Below are 17322 nucleotides of genomic sequence, written 5' to 3'. Positions count from 1 at the left end.
CACCAACTGTCTCACATTTATATACTTACCCAGTAATCTTAAAAAGAAATCCTTTCCCCCAATTATGCAATCAATAAAACAAAACGCAAATAAATTAATGCAGGAACTTTTGAGCAAGAACAAATTTGCATGTGAATCAAACTGCAAATTCACAGCTAAAAAAATATGCAGCTATATCCACAGGATTTCCATAATTGGTACAATATGAAAAACCTTCCGTCAATGATACTTCTGCATTGAATCCTAATAGAAAAACAACAAAATGCTTTTAGTATAGTGGCATGTTAGAATTGTTATGCCAGAGGTCTATAGCTCAAACACAAATTTGCTCCAGGTTGAAATGTGAAATCTGGGTACCTGATCCTGTACTTTGTACAAGTCTCCTGGCTTAGCAATATATTTAGGAAAAATTCTATGCAAGGTACCAAACCCTGACTTCTGTGAATCTTGGACTGAAAAACAAATACAAATATATAACTAGCATTCAAAGGGGACGAGTGTGAGGGATCAAAAATTGTGGTCTGATTAATTTGTTTTCTTTGTGGGACTTTTTAAAGTATTTATGGCTATTGTGTGATTTAAGAAATGACTCCAAAATGACAACTTAAGGCACATCAGAATACTGACTCTGACCTCCATGATTTCAAGATAGGTATGGAGGAAGACATTAAGAAGAAAAGCAATCATTAGCTTCCTCTTAATGGAAAGATACCAATAATGGATATTTGTACTCAAAATTTTCTAGGGAAGACCTACAAAATAACTACTGTTGTGACTGGGAAAAAGACAACCTCCTTAAACAAAATCTTAACTAAGGCCATCACAAGTATCAGAGCAAAAATCTGATTCTAACAAATCTATATAAAATACTTAGAAGAGAAAATGGAGTTAGAAAGCAGAACCAAATAATCAGGTTCTGGATGGTACTCTTCAACATCCAAAGAAGAAAACAAATGATATGGACATTGGTTCTTGAAGTTCTGGAATCAAAGTGAAATGTTTGCCAAATACAGGACAAATTTGGTCAAGAAATGCTCTTTTTCAGCTTCTAATAAGCTCTTACTAGCAATGGAGTAAACGTATTTTTAAAGTAATTGGCAGAGTCCCATTTTCAATATACAGAATATTCTGTACATGAGCATGAATACTGTTATAAAGTTTTTAAAAAAGCCAATGAAGGGGCAAGGACCATCTTTTGATTTGGGGTTTGTATGATGGCTAGTACAATGGGGTCCTGGTCCATGACCGGGGCTCCTCAGCGCTACAAGAATGTAAACAACCATCATCAAATGGTTGTCATTTTTTTCTGCCATAAAGTGTAAAATGAGTAAAATCTTACTCACTTTTAATGATGAAACTCAATATTAGTATCACACAGTTAAACAGTTCCAGAATAAGTTAATGTAGAAATTTCTCATTTTGGAGAGGGACACAGGGAGATAGACCTTAATGTTATACCGATGAGGTGAAATTGGTAAGCTAATCCTCCTCTGTAGATATTTGTATGCTAATGTGACATTAGAGAAACTTTTGTGTGCCCTGAGGTATGTGGTTTTCTGCTGCCATGATAGAAGTTTTGACCTGCATATGCCCAATAATAGAAACTCAATGTGAGTAGTATTTGTTTACACAAATATGCCCTATGATTTTAAAAAATCCCAATACTTACGTAAACAATACTTATGTTTGCAGAAATTCAGGTCAGCTGACGCCTGTTCAGCTAATGTGTTCTTTGGAGATGGAACATTGGCATGCCCCTTGTGGTCAACCAATCATTAGTCTAAGATGTATTTTTATCCTTGGCTTGGCTTTCCCCTCGCCCCGCAGCTTTTATCTTAACAGCACTAGTGTGACAAAATCGCTACAGAATTTAACTTACAGAAGGTGGTAAAGTTTTTTTTTAAATACATAATTTGTTACTAAATGGGGATTAAATGCCCAATTTCAGCAGCTAAAATGTGACCACAACTCTATCCTCCATTACGCAAAGTGGGGAAGCTATGTAAAAGCATTGGGGCACCAGTGTTATTTTTCCAGTTTCAAGGGAGCTGAGCTGGGTCTGTCAGTGCCATTGCCCAGGTAGTTGTTGGAATCAGCTGTGTCAACAGTCCTAGTGCTGGGATGATCGGCATTGATATAGTCTGTGCTGATTTTTACAGGTTTTATATCTCTGGCTTCTCACTGCTCAGACCATCAGCTCGGAGCGTTAGTCCCCGGGGATGACTCTGTGGGGTCCTTGGAGGTGAGTATCTTCATGATGGATGTGATTAGCACTGATTACTCAAACTGGCGAAGCCTGGGCCTCACATCTCTTGACATGTAAGTCATTGACTAGAATTATTTGCACACTGTGCATTTATTGGGAATCTGACTCTCCTCCAAAGAGAAAAGGCTATGGCTATGCCTGCCAATGAGAATGATGAGTCTGTTGCATGTTGGGCACAGATCAAGCCATGAAGGCTTAGAGTTCCCTGGCGGGGGCAGGGGAGAAGAAATGGCACAAAGCTCCTCACCATGCTGCTGGGGGGAGGGGGGCAGGGGGCTCCACTATTTTTCTTTTTTGTTTTAAAGAATAAAAGAGCTAACAGAAATGAAGAAAGGTTTCTTCACTAGAATAACTAGCAAGAAGCTCAAGGAAGAATAGCAGGTGCACACTTACCAGGTTCTGTCTCACTGCCATGGGCAGTAAGAGGGAACTGAAGGTAGGTCACAGCTGCTTCACCCTTTATGCCCTCACACAAGGAGGCACAGGGCAGATGCGTGGCCCCAATGGACATTGCTATTCAAAAATAATATGCTCTTGGGCACATACTTGAAGGAGAAGCAGTATTTTTCATGGAAAAAGAACTTTAAGCTGCCTGGAAATATAAATCCATCTCATCTGTGCCCTCTAATGTTCACATTTGAGGGCTTAATTCAGAAAGGCATTATACATAATTTATGTTGACTTTTGGTACCTGGAAGCAGTACAAGACATGCTGTATCTGAATGAAGTAAGTGCTTTTAATAAACATCATTCTCCATTTCACCTGCACACAAGTGGCAACATCTCTGTTACACCATTGTAAGGTATTTGTAAGTCAAAATAATTGAAAGAAAACACAATGTTCTTGAATAAAATATACATTTTTAATGGCTCAAAATGAACCAGTGCATGTAAGAAGGTCATTGCAGGAGTGAAACTTGACCTAAATCAGTCTTAACATGCATACCAGTTATTTTAATTCAGTGGTTTATGTATCATCCTCTGCTTAATTTAATAGTAGTCTATGCAGCATGTCAAGAACCATGCAAACACTGAGAAATGGAGACTCTTGTCAATTTAACAAATATGGTGATTTCATTACAAATTAGAATCTTTAAAAAGAAAAGCATAGAAATAGAAGCATAGAAAAAAATCTTCTGTGTACTTTTAAATGTTATGGCTTTTTTCTATTGAGTATTCTTTGTTCAATTCAATTCTCCATTGTTCATGTCATTTTTCCCCTCAAAGTGATATTTTTGCTGTTCAAACAATGATTGCACATGGGTGAGGAAGCAAATAGATGCAGCAATGGAGCTGACTGTGTCAGCTATCTTTTATATTTCTATCTTGCAATTGACATAAATAAGTAAAACCATGTTCTGTATATTTACTGAATTACACACACTAATTTGACATTGTTAAACTGTTGCTTTCATTTCTGTCTAGAAAAAATAATTATCTCAGACATGCAAAGAATATAATATACTGTATGTACTTCACTCCATTTTGTCTACTCTTGCTGTACATACAATATCACCACTCATTTGAGACCACTAGAGTTCTAAGGCACAATAGAGTAGCAAACTTAATAGTAATTTTTAATGAAGCCGAGATATTCCTGTTGACATTATAAATGGTATCTTCACGGCCAATAAGAGTTCAATGAAATCAAGAGGACATTTCATCCCTTTAATATGTTATAAATTGCATTCATAATTTTATTTCTTCTGAAAATAGCAAATACCAACAGTATGTTGAACAGCTGCTGTACAAAGTAAATGGCTCACCAATTTTCAGTGAAGTCTGGTGTATGGATAAGGAGGAAGTTCAGAAGCCATACCTATTTTTACTCAGTTCTTATTCAAGCGAAACTCCTGACTCCCACAGGAGTTTTGCTTGGGTAAGGACAGAGTTTAAACATACTAAGAGCTTCATAACTTGTCCCCTTGATATAAGTGAGAGTTTTGCCCAAATAAGGACCTAAATGCACAAATAGAGGGCTAAATTATGCTTTTAAGCCACTATCTATACTAGTAGAGAGTGAAGAGGGGTGTGACGGGAGCTATACAGACTTGTTAGATTAGACTGTGGTCCCCAAACTTTTGAGGGTGGCCCTCCCTTTCCCTGTTTGCATCCCTTCCCCCGCTCCCCCAAAGCCAGGGCCAGGAGCAGGGCAATGGCTCTGGGTGTGTGTGGGGGAAATGGACAGGATTAAGGGGCCGAGGCTGGGGCTGCAGCTGGGGATGGGTCTGGGTCTGGGGATGAGCCACAGCCAGGCTGCAGTGTGGACCAGCAGCCCGGCCCATGGCCAAGTGCGGCTCTGTTCCTGGTCCTGCCACCAGCCTTGGCCCTGGGTCAGGATTGGGGTCAGGCATAGGGCTGGGAATCGGGGCTGCAAAATGAGCAGAGCAGTGGGATGAGAGGGGATGGGTAGTGCTCCCACCCCACTCCCAAACTTGTTGACATATATCCTAATGTGTACATTAAAAACTATCTCCACTCTACAATGAGTCAGGAACACTTAACTGGTCTTGCTATTCTTGCAATCGAACAAGACACAACTTTGTCTTTGTCATACGATGACATTATTACTGATTTTGCAGCCAAAAAAGCCAGAAAGATTGCTTTCAATTAAAAACAAATCTTTGTTTCAATACCTCTTCATATAAATTGCCAATAAAATTTTGATAAATTAAAAAAAATATATTATTTGCATCATTCTGTCATATTAGAATTTTTCTACAGTGCTGCTTCTTTAGTGCTAGTCCATCAGCATTACAGTGTGCTTAATTAAGTTAAACTGGTTTTAATAACGCGAATGTGGCAAGTTTTCCAATACTGTAAGCTTATGTTTGTGTTGCTAAGAGCAGATCAGGCACAGGGGCACCAGTTTAATAATCTCGCCTAGGGCACCATAAATCCTAAGGCCGGCCCTGCATTCTAGGGGAAGACCCTACCAATACCCCAATCTTCTCCGTGGACCCCTGCAAGGTGACAGCTTCGTGCAACACAGATGAGGATTTTGTGGATGAGGAAGAGAAGGAGGAGAATGTGCAGCAGGAGAATCAGTTCTCCCTGGAAGCCAGGATCTTTTCCTCACACTGGAGCCAATACCCTCCCAGGGCCTATTGTTTCCAGACCCTGAAGGTGGAGAAGGCACCTCTGGTGAATGCACATTTGTAACGACACTACAGGGGTTAAAAGCAATTGTGTTTAATGTTTGCTTTGCCCTGAACAGCTGGGATGCATTCGCAGCCAGTACAGCTAATGGAAAAGTCTGTTTATGTGTCTGGGGATGGAGTGAGAATCCTCCAGGGACATCTCCATGAAGCTCTCCTGGAGGTACTCTGAAAGCCTTTGTGGAAGGTTTCTGGGGACAGCTGCCTTATTTTGGCCTCCATGGTAGGACACTTTACCATGCCAAGCCAGTAGTATGTGATCTGGACTCATTGCAGCAGAAAGCATGGCTACGAATGGTCCTGGGTTTTGGTCACATTCATGCAACATTCGGTCTTTATCTTTCTGTGTCAGCCTCAAAAGAGTGATATCATTCATGGTCACCTGGTTGAATTAGGGGAAGTTTTGTAAGGGAACAGTAATCCCCTCTGTTGATGATCCCTGACACATTATACCCCTGGCATGCTGGGCTGTTTGCGCTTGGCTAAAATGGATCATCCTGGAGAATAGCCACACTGGAGGGGAGGGGTGTGCTGTACATCCACCCCAACCGCAGCCCCTCCTTTTAAATGGCAAACCCAACCAGCATTGGTTGCTATGGGAAAGGAGAGCGCTGCAGTTTGAAATCATTCCCACATGTTATGAACACGGAAGAAGCCAACCCCATGTACCCTTTTCCTTACCATAGCTGCCTGCAAACAGAACTCTGTTGCCCAGCTCTGTGTGATGTGTCACCATAAGGGCAGGCTCTTAATATAAAAGGCAAAATGTGCCTTGTACCTAAAACCCATATGCTGTCTGCTGTGATTTGCTTGATTCACTGTGAAAGAGTCTCCCTTTTGTTCTCAGAAATGTATCTTCTGTGAAGCTTACTCTCCCTTTCTCCACCTGCAGCTTCAAATGCTTCTATGCTCCCTGCATCAACTCCATCCCTGAGGTTATCACAGATTAGAAGGTGAAAAAAATGCACTTGTGCTGACATGTTTTCAGAGCTCATGCAATCCTTCTGCATTGATAGGGCACAGCTGAATGCATGGAGGCATTTGGTGGCAAAGGCCAGGAAAACATACAGTGAGTGTGATTGTAACATGCAGGAGGAGATGCTGAGGCTAATGGGGGAGCAAACAGACATGATGAAGCATCTAGTGGAGCTGCAGGAATGGCAACTACACTACAGACCCCTGCTGCAGCCATTGTGTAACCCCGTGCTCTCCTCGCCAGGTTCCATATCCTCCTCCCTCAGATGCCCAAGAATGCAGGGGAAAGCCCCGGGCACCCTGCCACTCAACTCCTTGGATGGCCCAAGCAACAGAAGGCTGTCATTCAAACAACTTTGATTTGTAGTATGGCTACAATAAGCAATGTGGCCTTGTCCTTCCCTTCTCCCACCCTGTTATCAAACCCTTTGTGCACCCAGGCTTCCTTTTACTAGTCAGCGTTGTCAGTGATCTCAAGTTTTTTTTAATAAATAAAGAATGATTGGATTCAGAACAATAGGTACTTTATTTCCTGTGCCAGCTGTGGTCGAAAGGGGAAGGAGGATTGGTTTACAGGGAAGTACATTCACCAGAGGAGTGGGCTTTGCATGAAGGACAAACACACACAACTGTCACACTGTATCCTGGTCAGTCTCTGATGCACAGCACAGTTCAGGGTGCTCTTCTAATTGCCCTGGTGTCTGGCTGTTCAAAATTGGTGGCCAAGCGATCTGCCTTAACCTCCCACCCTGCCATAAACGTCTCCCTCTTACAGATATTATGGAGCACACAGCAAGCAGCAATAACAATGGGAATATTGCTTTCACTGAGGTCTAACCTACTCAGCAAACTGCGCCAGTGCCCTTTTAAAGATCCAAAGGCACATTGTAGCACCATTCTGCACTTGCTCAGCCTATAGTTAAACTACTCCTTACAGTTGTTCAGGCTGCCTGTGTATGGCTACATGAGCCATAAGAGCAAGGGATAGGATGGGTCCCCAAGGATAACTATTGGCATTTCAACATCCCCAACAGTAATTTTCCGGTCTGGGAAAAAAGTTCCTTCTTGTAGCTTTCTGAACAGCCCAGAGTTCCGAAAGATGGAAACGTCATGCACCTTTCCAGACCATCCCACGCTGATGTCAGTGAAATGGCCATTGTGATCCACCAGTGCTTGAAACACCATTGAGGAGTACCCCTTGCGGTTTATGTACTCTTTGGCAAGGTGGTCCAATCCAAGATAGGGATATGCGTTTCATCTATCGCCCCACCACAGTTAGGGAGCCCCATTGCAGTAAAGCCGTCCACTATGCCCTCCACATTTCCCAGAGTCACTACCTTTCTTAGCAGAAGGGTATTGATTGCCCTGGCTACTTGGTTCACAGCAGACCCCACGGTAGATTTGCCCACTCCAAATTGATTCCCAACTGACCGGTAGCAGTCAGGCATTGCAAGCTCACCACTTGCTTCTCAACTGCCAGGGCAGGTCTCATCTTGGTATTTCTGCTCTTCAGGGTGGGGGAAAGCAACTCACAAAGTTCCATGAAAGTGACCTTACACATGCGAAAGTTTCGCAGTCACTGAGAATCATCCCATACCTGCAACACTATGTGGTCCCACCAGTCTGTGATTGTTTGCTGACCCCAGAATCTGCATTCCACTGTATCAACATGCCTCAATGCCACCATGATATCCCAATTGCCACATCCTGTACTTTCAGGAATGTCTGTGTCCATGTCCTCCTCACAATCTTCCTCATGCTGGCAGCTCCTAGCTAGGCTCTGCACATACTGCAGGATAATGTGTGAGGTGTTTGCAATGCTCACAAAAGCAGTGTACAGCTGAGCAGGCTCCATGCTTGCCATGCTATGAGTCTGCATGGATAACCCAGGAGAAAAAGGCATGAAATGATTGTTTGCCATTGCTTTCAAGGAGGGAGGGAAGAGGGGAGACTGATGACATGTGCCCCAAAACACCTGCGACAATGTTTTTGCCCCATCAGGCATTGGGAGCTTAACCCAGAATTCCAACGGGCAGCGGGACATGTGGGATAGCTATCCACAGTGCACCACTCCATGAGTCAATGCTAGCCATGGTATTGAGGACGCACTCTGCCGACCTAATGTGCTTAGTGGGGACATGAACAATGGACTGTATAAAAATCGCTTGCTAAAGATCGACTTCTATAAAATCGACCTATCGACCTAATTTCGTAGTGTAGACATGCCCTAAAAATGCTGGGGTAACACTTGCAGCACTAACATCTGATATTCCCTTTAGCAGGAGACAAAGTGTTTCCCACATATCCTAGCAACATTTGCCAATTCAGAACAGATTGGGCCAGAGACCTCCCCCTTTGGTAATATACTTGCTCTTTGAATTTCCAGCATGCAAACAGGGAAATTTGGGAACAGAAGGCTCTTTACCTCATTTCTCACTCTCCCTTTTGATTCTAAAATATTTAAAAAACACAGGCGGTTTAGAGAAAGCAAATATGCACAGCCCAGAGAAAACTAAATGGAAACATAATTGTCTATGAATACAAGACATTGGGAAGGCCTATCCTTACCTCACATCTGGAATCCTCACTGCCGTCAATAAAAATTCAGAGATAGAATATGGCCCATAATAAAGTAGGATCTGATCTTACTCTATTGCATATTTGTTATTTATTTTTTAAACATCATATTTATGTTATGTACAATACTGTTACAGCAAATATGAGTTGAAAAGTCTTAAAATAAATTATATACAATCCCAAAGCAGTGTACTGTGTGTATAGATTTAAAAATTATAAATACAAGGCCAAATCCCAAAGCTCTTATACAGTCATTATTCAGTCCTTACCCAGTTAAATTTCTCATTGATATCAGTGGCAGTTGCCCGAGTAAAGACTAAGTAAACATTAAATAAGGGGGCCAGGATTTGGCCCAATGTAATTATATTTTAAAAACCAAAAAATGTGAAATCTAGTGCTTGCCTCCTTCACTTACCTGCCAGGACTTAAATTCACAATTCTATGTTTCTCCTGAAGGATTGATGACTTCACGAACATCTCATGGAAACAATCTACTGTAAGCACTTGTAATTCCTATATCTTTCATGTAATTAATTTGTCACTATGGTCAGGCCCATCACCCTTTAATGCACCCCCACATGGTCAGGCATTTGGTAACGGCAGCCTTGTCTCAATTTCCCTTGGTATCGGGAACATGGCCTGTCGTGCTTTGGCACTCTTCATGACTCATTTCAGGGTAGTAAGGGATCTCATCACAAGGGTGTGATGGACCTCTAGTTGTTAGTCCTAAAGGCCAATATCTCCCTCTCCTTTCTTCATCAGAACAGGGCAAGGTCCAATAGTCCTATATTAGGATTGTCATCCCAAACCTGGGGCTTGGCAGTCTGTACCCCCTTCCATACAGAGAGTGGTAGGAGGACCCAGGTCCACCCTCTTCTGGGTCCCAACCCAGAGCCCTGTGTAAGGCTATCAGGCACTGCTTACTTAGACCTCTGGCTGTCTCCTACCTATGACCTTTGCAGATGTCCTGCATATGACAACCTTACCTAGATCTAACAGCTTCTCTAACAGCTGCCCCACTCTAGCTCAGTTGCAGCCTTTTATCCTAGCTTTTGCTAACCAACCATTTATCTGCAGCTGTTTAAGTGATTGCTGTCTTCATTAACCCTTTACTGTTTGCTGCCATGTGGCACCCATCACAGACACCTTAGGCCTCAGTCCTGCAAGGAACTCCAAGGGTTTTGCTCACATGGAAAATCCTTGCAGAATCAGGGCTATAAACAATTACATGTTGTAGAACAATCTCTTTCACCGTTAAATGAAATTAAACTCCTGTTTGAGACACCAGAAAAGCTACTAAAGCCCCCACAGATGGGAAAACAATTAATTTGTACATTTAGCATTATCATTGTGCAGTTTTACAGGAAGTTGAAATGACAAAGGTCAGGAAATTAGGTATGAGTTAGTGACTTCCCTTTATAATATGTGGGTGGTTGTTTTTTTGAACAGTTAGAAAAATGGGGAGATGTGATGAGAGATCAGTTTCAGATATTTATTCAGCAGTAGAACAAAAATTGGGGAGGGAAGAATGCCATAAATGGAGCAAATTACAAAAATTTTAAACATAAGGATTAGTTAGAGAGAAAGAACTGCAGGATTTCATTCTTACTATGGCAACATCATCTAACGACTCTGGAGTTAGGCCCAGAGAAAGCAAATGTTTATAGTGTGCATTTGTGAGGCTATCACTCCATTTTAAAGTATTTCACCCATTTTTAAATTTACACATCAGTTCCAATGTTTGCTTTATTTCAAGAGTAAAATTTTATTCTCCATTACACATTCTAACTATGTTGTAGTCCTCAGGGTTGCATGGGTGTAACAAAGAGATAAGTTTGGTCCTAAATGTTTATCTTCTAATCTATTTGGCACGTGAGCCACCTCACTGTACTTTCTTTTAGAACATACAAATCAGAATAAGTTTCCATCATTAAATCTTTAAAATCTGTTCTCAGAAATTAATTTAACTGTTGGACCAAATGCATGCTTAGTGTAAATACATAGTAAATGGCATTACACTAGGAATGAATTTGGCTTATTGTTTCCCAGTGTTCCATGTAGCCATTTAGAAAAGGGCAGTTTATTAAGAGCTAAGTGACTTTTAGACACCAACTAGTTGACATTTCTAATAAACTGATTATTCTCAATGATACCTACTGTGATCGGAAGATCATTTACTTTATCATTACAATAAATAAATTTGATCCTCTGGTACAAGTCTCAATCTATCTAGCACTTTTCCTGAGAGTAAAAGGTCCATCCTTTATGCTTAGTCCGAGTATGAACGTATTCCATAGAATCTAAACTTTTAATAGTATAGTTGCTGGAATTGTTAGTAACAAGATTTCTGGAGGTCAGGCCTGTTAGTCAATATGTGTGATAAGAGCACGCTCACTGGTAATGGTTTTATTTTCAATTGTGCAAGTACATCATCTGGGCAGATATCTGTACCCATTCAGAGCCACAGTGCAGGATCAGGTCTAAGTTTTTAAACAGTCATGAAACACTGACCTGTTGGAAATCTCAGAATTTCACAGAGATTATAATAATACCCAGCTCTTACATAGATCAGTAGGTCTCAAAGCACTTTACAAAGGACGTACCCAGCCTTCACCATTCCTGAGTCAGCTTCTCCCTCCCACAGAAACATTGTGCTTTTGCCTATGCTACCCCTTTTGAATTGGAAACACTGTCTGCCAATATCTACAAAGCCTTGTCTTCCTTTAAATCTGTCCTTGAGGCTCACCTCTACTAAAGTGTCTATAAAACATTAGCAGCTGACAATAGATAGGTAGTGAACTGGGACCTCTATTTTTTGTTATGACTCTATACTACAGACTTATAGACTTCTATTTATTACTATAATTTGCTTGATGCACTCTTATTTTGTCTTCCATTAACTCCTTGTCCATTTGAGGCTGCTGTGCTCATGTGGATCACAATTCAGGATTGGGTACCTAGGTTATCAGTTGTCTGGGGCAAGGGCTGTCTTTTTTGCTGTGTGTCTTCACAGTATCTAGTACACTGGAATCTTCATTCTTAATTGGAATCCCTTGGTGCTACTGTAATACAAATATCAGCCATGTGTTAATATCTGTATTTAACAAAATTGTTTATAATATCAAGAGATACATTTCCCTCCTCCTCTTCATGACCAAAGTTTTCCATACAGATCTTTAACTACTGTATGAGAATATCTACAAACTGTGTAGCTTGTATCTAGACTAAGATCTGAGAAAAGTTCATTATTGTACTCTAACGATGCACAAGTTAACACATATGATTATAAATAGGACATTACCTCTTTACCAGTAAAGGAATGTCCCCAGTTAGCATCTTATCTTGCTAAAGGCCAAGTTCTGCACCTTTGTGAATCCGATTTAGATCATCATGCCCTTAGTCAACATTTAACTTCTGCTTCTTGTTTTCTTTGAGTTTCTCTGCAGCTGTTCAGCAACTATTTTGCTGGGCAGGCTCAAGGAGCTCTCTCCCTTGGGGCAGAGGTCTCCAAACAGTGAGCATGCTCAACAGATTCCATGTGATATTTTCTATGCTGGCCATTTTTATTAAATGTCTCTAGGACCTGTTTTTAGATATGCAATTCAGAATGGTAGAGAGGGAGCTCAGAGACTGAGCTGATCAACTAATAATTGCTTCTCCATTATCAGTGCTGGCGTGAGCAACATAATATTCAGAAAACTAAGAAATGTTCAGAACATGTACACTTCTCTAAAACTATAAACTGAGCAATTAACTGATATCCTATATTAAGCCAAATCATAAGAGGGAATGTGTCTTGCCCTTACATTGAGAACAAAGTCCAATCAGTATCTGTTTATAAATCCTGGCTACCTAGTCTTTAAATATCAATAATGAACTACATGACATATATTTGTTTTAAAATATTAATATATAAATGTGTGTCATGACTACAGTGTCAAAATTGTTTTATTACATGATATAGTAACAAGCTGCCATTCTTTACTTTGCTTATTCCTGTTTTAAGGAAAGCTTCACTGAAAATCGAGAGCATCTGCTATGATGTGATCATTATATAATTTATTTTATGTCTTCCTTCTGTTGTGAACACATATTTTTTTCAAGATTCCAAGTTGCTTATATTATTGTTTACTTGGCCCAAGAGATATGAATTCCTCATTGGAAGGCATTAGCAGGGGGTAAGGCACTGGATAGGGGTCAAGAGACATGGGCTTTAAGTAGATGCATAGTATTTAGCACAAAAGCGGCTCTAAGCTTCGGTTGGTAACCTCTTGGCCCTCCTGCAATACAACCAACTAACTAAAATCACAATGATCAAAGTTATTACTGATTTTTATGTGCTAACTAACTAAAATCCCTGTGCCTTTTAAATCGAGATTTAAAGGGCCCAGGGCTGCGGTAGCGGCGGCTGGGAGCCCTGGGCCCTTTAAATCGCTGCCCAAGCCTCCAGGGTAGTGGTGGCGGCCGGGGGCTCTGACGGGGATTTAAAGGGCCTGGAGCTCCTGGCCGCTACTGCAGCAGTGCCCAGGGCCCTTTAAATGGCCATCCAAGCCCCAGGGCTCCGGCCACCTCCACTGCCTCCAATCGCCTGCCTGGGGAAGCCGAGCCGGACTGAACTGGCGTACTTTCACTTCTGGGCAGAAGGGTTACATACAGATATCTCCCTCACTCTTCACTCATGTGTTCAAGTACTTTGATAAATTGTAGCTTACATGTATAAGGACTGTGGATCCAAGTATGAAAATATAAGAACACAACCTTCTTAACATTTCAGCTATTTCTAGATGTTGGAGCATTTCAGTCTCTGGGCTCTAATTGCTAGTGGAACATCCGGAAGATATCTATACTGAGAAAATGAGAGTCCAAATGCCAAAAAAACCCAAACCCAGCCAGCTATTTTAAAAAACAAAACAAGACATCACATCGAGAAATGCCATCCTCCTCTTAGGCTAGGCCTGATTACCCGAATAAACTCACAGTGCCTTATATGAAAACCTGGAGAAGCATCAGTCAAATGCGTTTTGGATGGACACTTTTATTAAAAGAAAAAGAAAAAAAAAGCAAGAGAGTGAGTACTCTGACTGAAAATTTTGAATGGAGAGTTGATACCTAAAAGAAACATCTGGAGACAGCAAGTATAGCTCTATAAGTGAAAACAGAAAGAGAAATCCACTGACAATGTAGTATTACAACCTCCCCTTTTGAATTTAAGTATGTGCTTTATTGTTTTATTGAATAGAGATGGACTTAAAATATTTTAAAATGCTTTTGCTGAATTTGGGCCTCATGACATGCCTTATTTTATATGTAGTACAAAAAGGATTTTTTTTAAATGAAAGGCTTGCCAACCATGGTAGCAGCACATAAAAATCAGTAATAACTTTGATCATTGTGAACTATAGAACCTAGGGAGATCTCATAATGCCACAGAACATACAAAATAACAGGCCAAAAATTAAAAAAAAAATCCTTGAACCATTCTCACCACCCACATAATTACGATTATAAAAGTCATCCAGCAATGCTAGGTTCTGTGAGTGAAAGCTGAGGAGCCTCCACAAAATCAGAATTCTAATCTTTTAAATAGCTGACTTCGTGAACCAAAATTAAAACAAGTTGAGCAAGAAAATACACAAATAAAATACAGCCTAAAATGAGCAAAAGATTAACGTCATGTTGAGTAGTCATGGCTCCATATAAGTTTGTCATTTCCTAAATTTCATCAGCATCTGCAGAACAAATTGCAGCAGAGGCACTTGGGGGTAACAGGTAATGGATGGTCTTTAAATGGATTTTAAGTCATGGCAGTGGATGAGTCCATTCCTCTTAATTCATAGTTTGGGTAAACATTTTTAAAGAGATATATGCCACTGGAGTGCTCATTTGGGCACTGTTCTTTTCCCATACTCCCATTTCTGCACTGGCCACTTCTCTGACTAATGCTGTCAAGATTGTCTCCATATTCAATCTCCCAGTCTCTGTATCTTGATTTTTATAACATTTATTATTTTTTTAAATTTTACTTCTATTTAAATCTTTGATACAGTATGTTCTCTAGTTAGAGACTGTATCTGCACTTGCCAGGTGATGCATTCAATGTCCTAATATACCTTTGCCATCACTTATGATAACCAACTTCCATGGCAACTGTACTTCTCTCATTGGCAAGATAATTTTTACACATGGCTAAGGCAGTTACTGTTATTTACATCATATACTGCATTCATTTTAAATTTTGAGCTTGCTTTGTTACTTCATGGATTACACTGCTTTACAGCCAAAATGCTTCTGAAATAAATGTAGTCCAACTTTACTAATTCTGGGTCACTGAGAACGAAAATGATGCTTAAAATTGTTGATTGGCTCTAGTTTTCAAGATATGCTATTGGGTCAGTAAATACGACCCTTGACTTGGGAATGGCAGAGGATAAGTGAGTTATAAAGGGAAGGTATCTCAATTTAAACCAGAAATGACTAAAATACATCTTTGACTGGATCTATGAATAAATCTATGACTGGGTTTGGACAGTACTTGCTTTTGAGGGAAAACAATGAATGATGCAATCTGAAGCTGGTATTGCTTCATACATGATATGAATTGCATCATGTTATTCCTAGAAGTCATGGATGATGCAATCATAACGAAGCTTACATCACTCTGCTGAACAAATTGCCCTATATCAGCTCTACAAATCATACAGTGTTGTGCTCTCTTATTTGTCAGTGTTTGATTTTGCAAAGGGACACCTTTCTGTTTAGCCAAAGTGAGCAGAGATGCCTCGTACTTGTGTGAACAGTGCAGATAACTTCTGCTATGTTTGTGGTGAAGTGACTTTTGCATCACAAAAGCGCAGTATAACCACTATGGTTAAGAAAGCTTATCACCTTTCTTTTGGCTGCGAAATTGGAGATCAGGACAAGAGGTGGGTCCCACACATATGCTGCAACACTTGTGCAACAAATCTTTGCCAGTGGTTGAACAGGAAAAGGAACTCTATGCCTTTTGCAGTGCCAATGATTTGGAGAGAGCCAACAGATCATACCAGTAATTGTTACTTCTGCATGGTGCCTCCAGTTGGGAAAGGTGTGTCAAAGAAGAAAAAGTGGACTGTGCATTATCCAAACATTCCATCAGCTATATGCCCAGTACCCCACAGAGAAGGACTGCCGGTTCCTGATGCACCAGAATCATTCTCACTTGGTCAGACGAGGAAGAGGAAGAGGATGAAACTTCTGGTCCTGAACCATCAATATCACAGGACCCACATTTTCTCCCATCCTCCTCCTCTGAACCACACCTCGTAACACAAGGTGAACTGAATGACCTTGTCAGGGATTTGGAACTACCCAAGAGTAAGGCAGAGCTGTTGGGCTCCAGACTACAGCAGTGGAATCTCCTGGCAGGCTATGAGGGCAAATGGAGCCCATCAATGCTTGCAGACTATTGCTGGACAGTGACAAGAGATGCTCCATTTAATGAATACAAGAGACAAGCCACGAAGCGCCCAGTAGACACTGAATAGGACTAAACTATGTATGTAGTTTTTTGCCTTTTATTTCATAATAAATTTTATTTATATAACCCTTTTGCTGATTTTTAAAGTGTTACATAAACAGGACAGGTGAAATATTATCATGTAAAGCAACCATAAACACATGAAAAAACCTAGGTTTACAATTTATGATTAAAACTCTACTAACTACACAATATACATAGACATCAAATGTAAAAACTTAAATATCTTAGAAACAGTAGCCAATCAGTTGTTTTAATTGTCATATTTGAATTCAGCACATCAAAATACATAATAAATATCACATTTTAGCTCTGAAGCAGACGACTTCTCAAAAATTGTAGACCAGTGTTATAGATGTGAAAGGAGGGACTGTTTTCTTTGTCTTTCTCCATCCTAGTGATGTATGTCTGTTGAGGCTTTTTGGCTTGCCTGTTTAGAGACAGCTATAATATGATCTTTTTACCCATTGCTGTAAATAAGCTCTGAGAACATTACTCCTGTAGGTATCAATTTTACCTACAATATGCACCAAATAGGCTACCTTGGGGCACAGTACCTTATTTTATTTATAACTGTAATTTGTTACTTAATTTTTATCAAGACACTCTATGCACTTCCAGGCATGAAAAAGATATATACTTAACATTACTTCTCATCAGTGGACATATGTTTTTCTCTGTACCCCATCTTTTGAATGACACTTGTCTTATTTATACTGTTACCTTTTAAGGCAGGGACCATATTTTTTTACATGTTTGCACGGCACCTAGCATGAAAGAACCCCTGAACTAACTGGGTTTTCTATGTGCTAACATAATACAAACAGTAA

This window comes from Gopherus evgoodei, chromosome 6, assembly GCF_007399415.2.
Source record: "Gopherus evgoodei ecotype Sinaloan lineage chromosome 6, rGopEvg1_v1.p, whole genome shotgun sequence".
Taxonomy (NCBI): domain Eukaryota; kingdom Metazoa; phylum Chordata; order Testudines; family Testudinidae; genus Gopherus; species Gopherus evgoodei.
Note: the sequence above shows the minus strand (reverse complement) of the source record.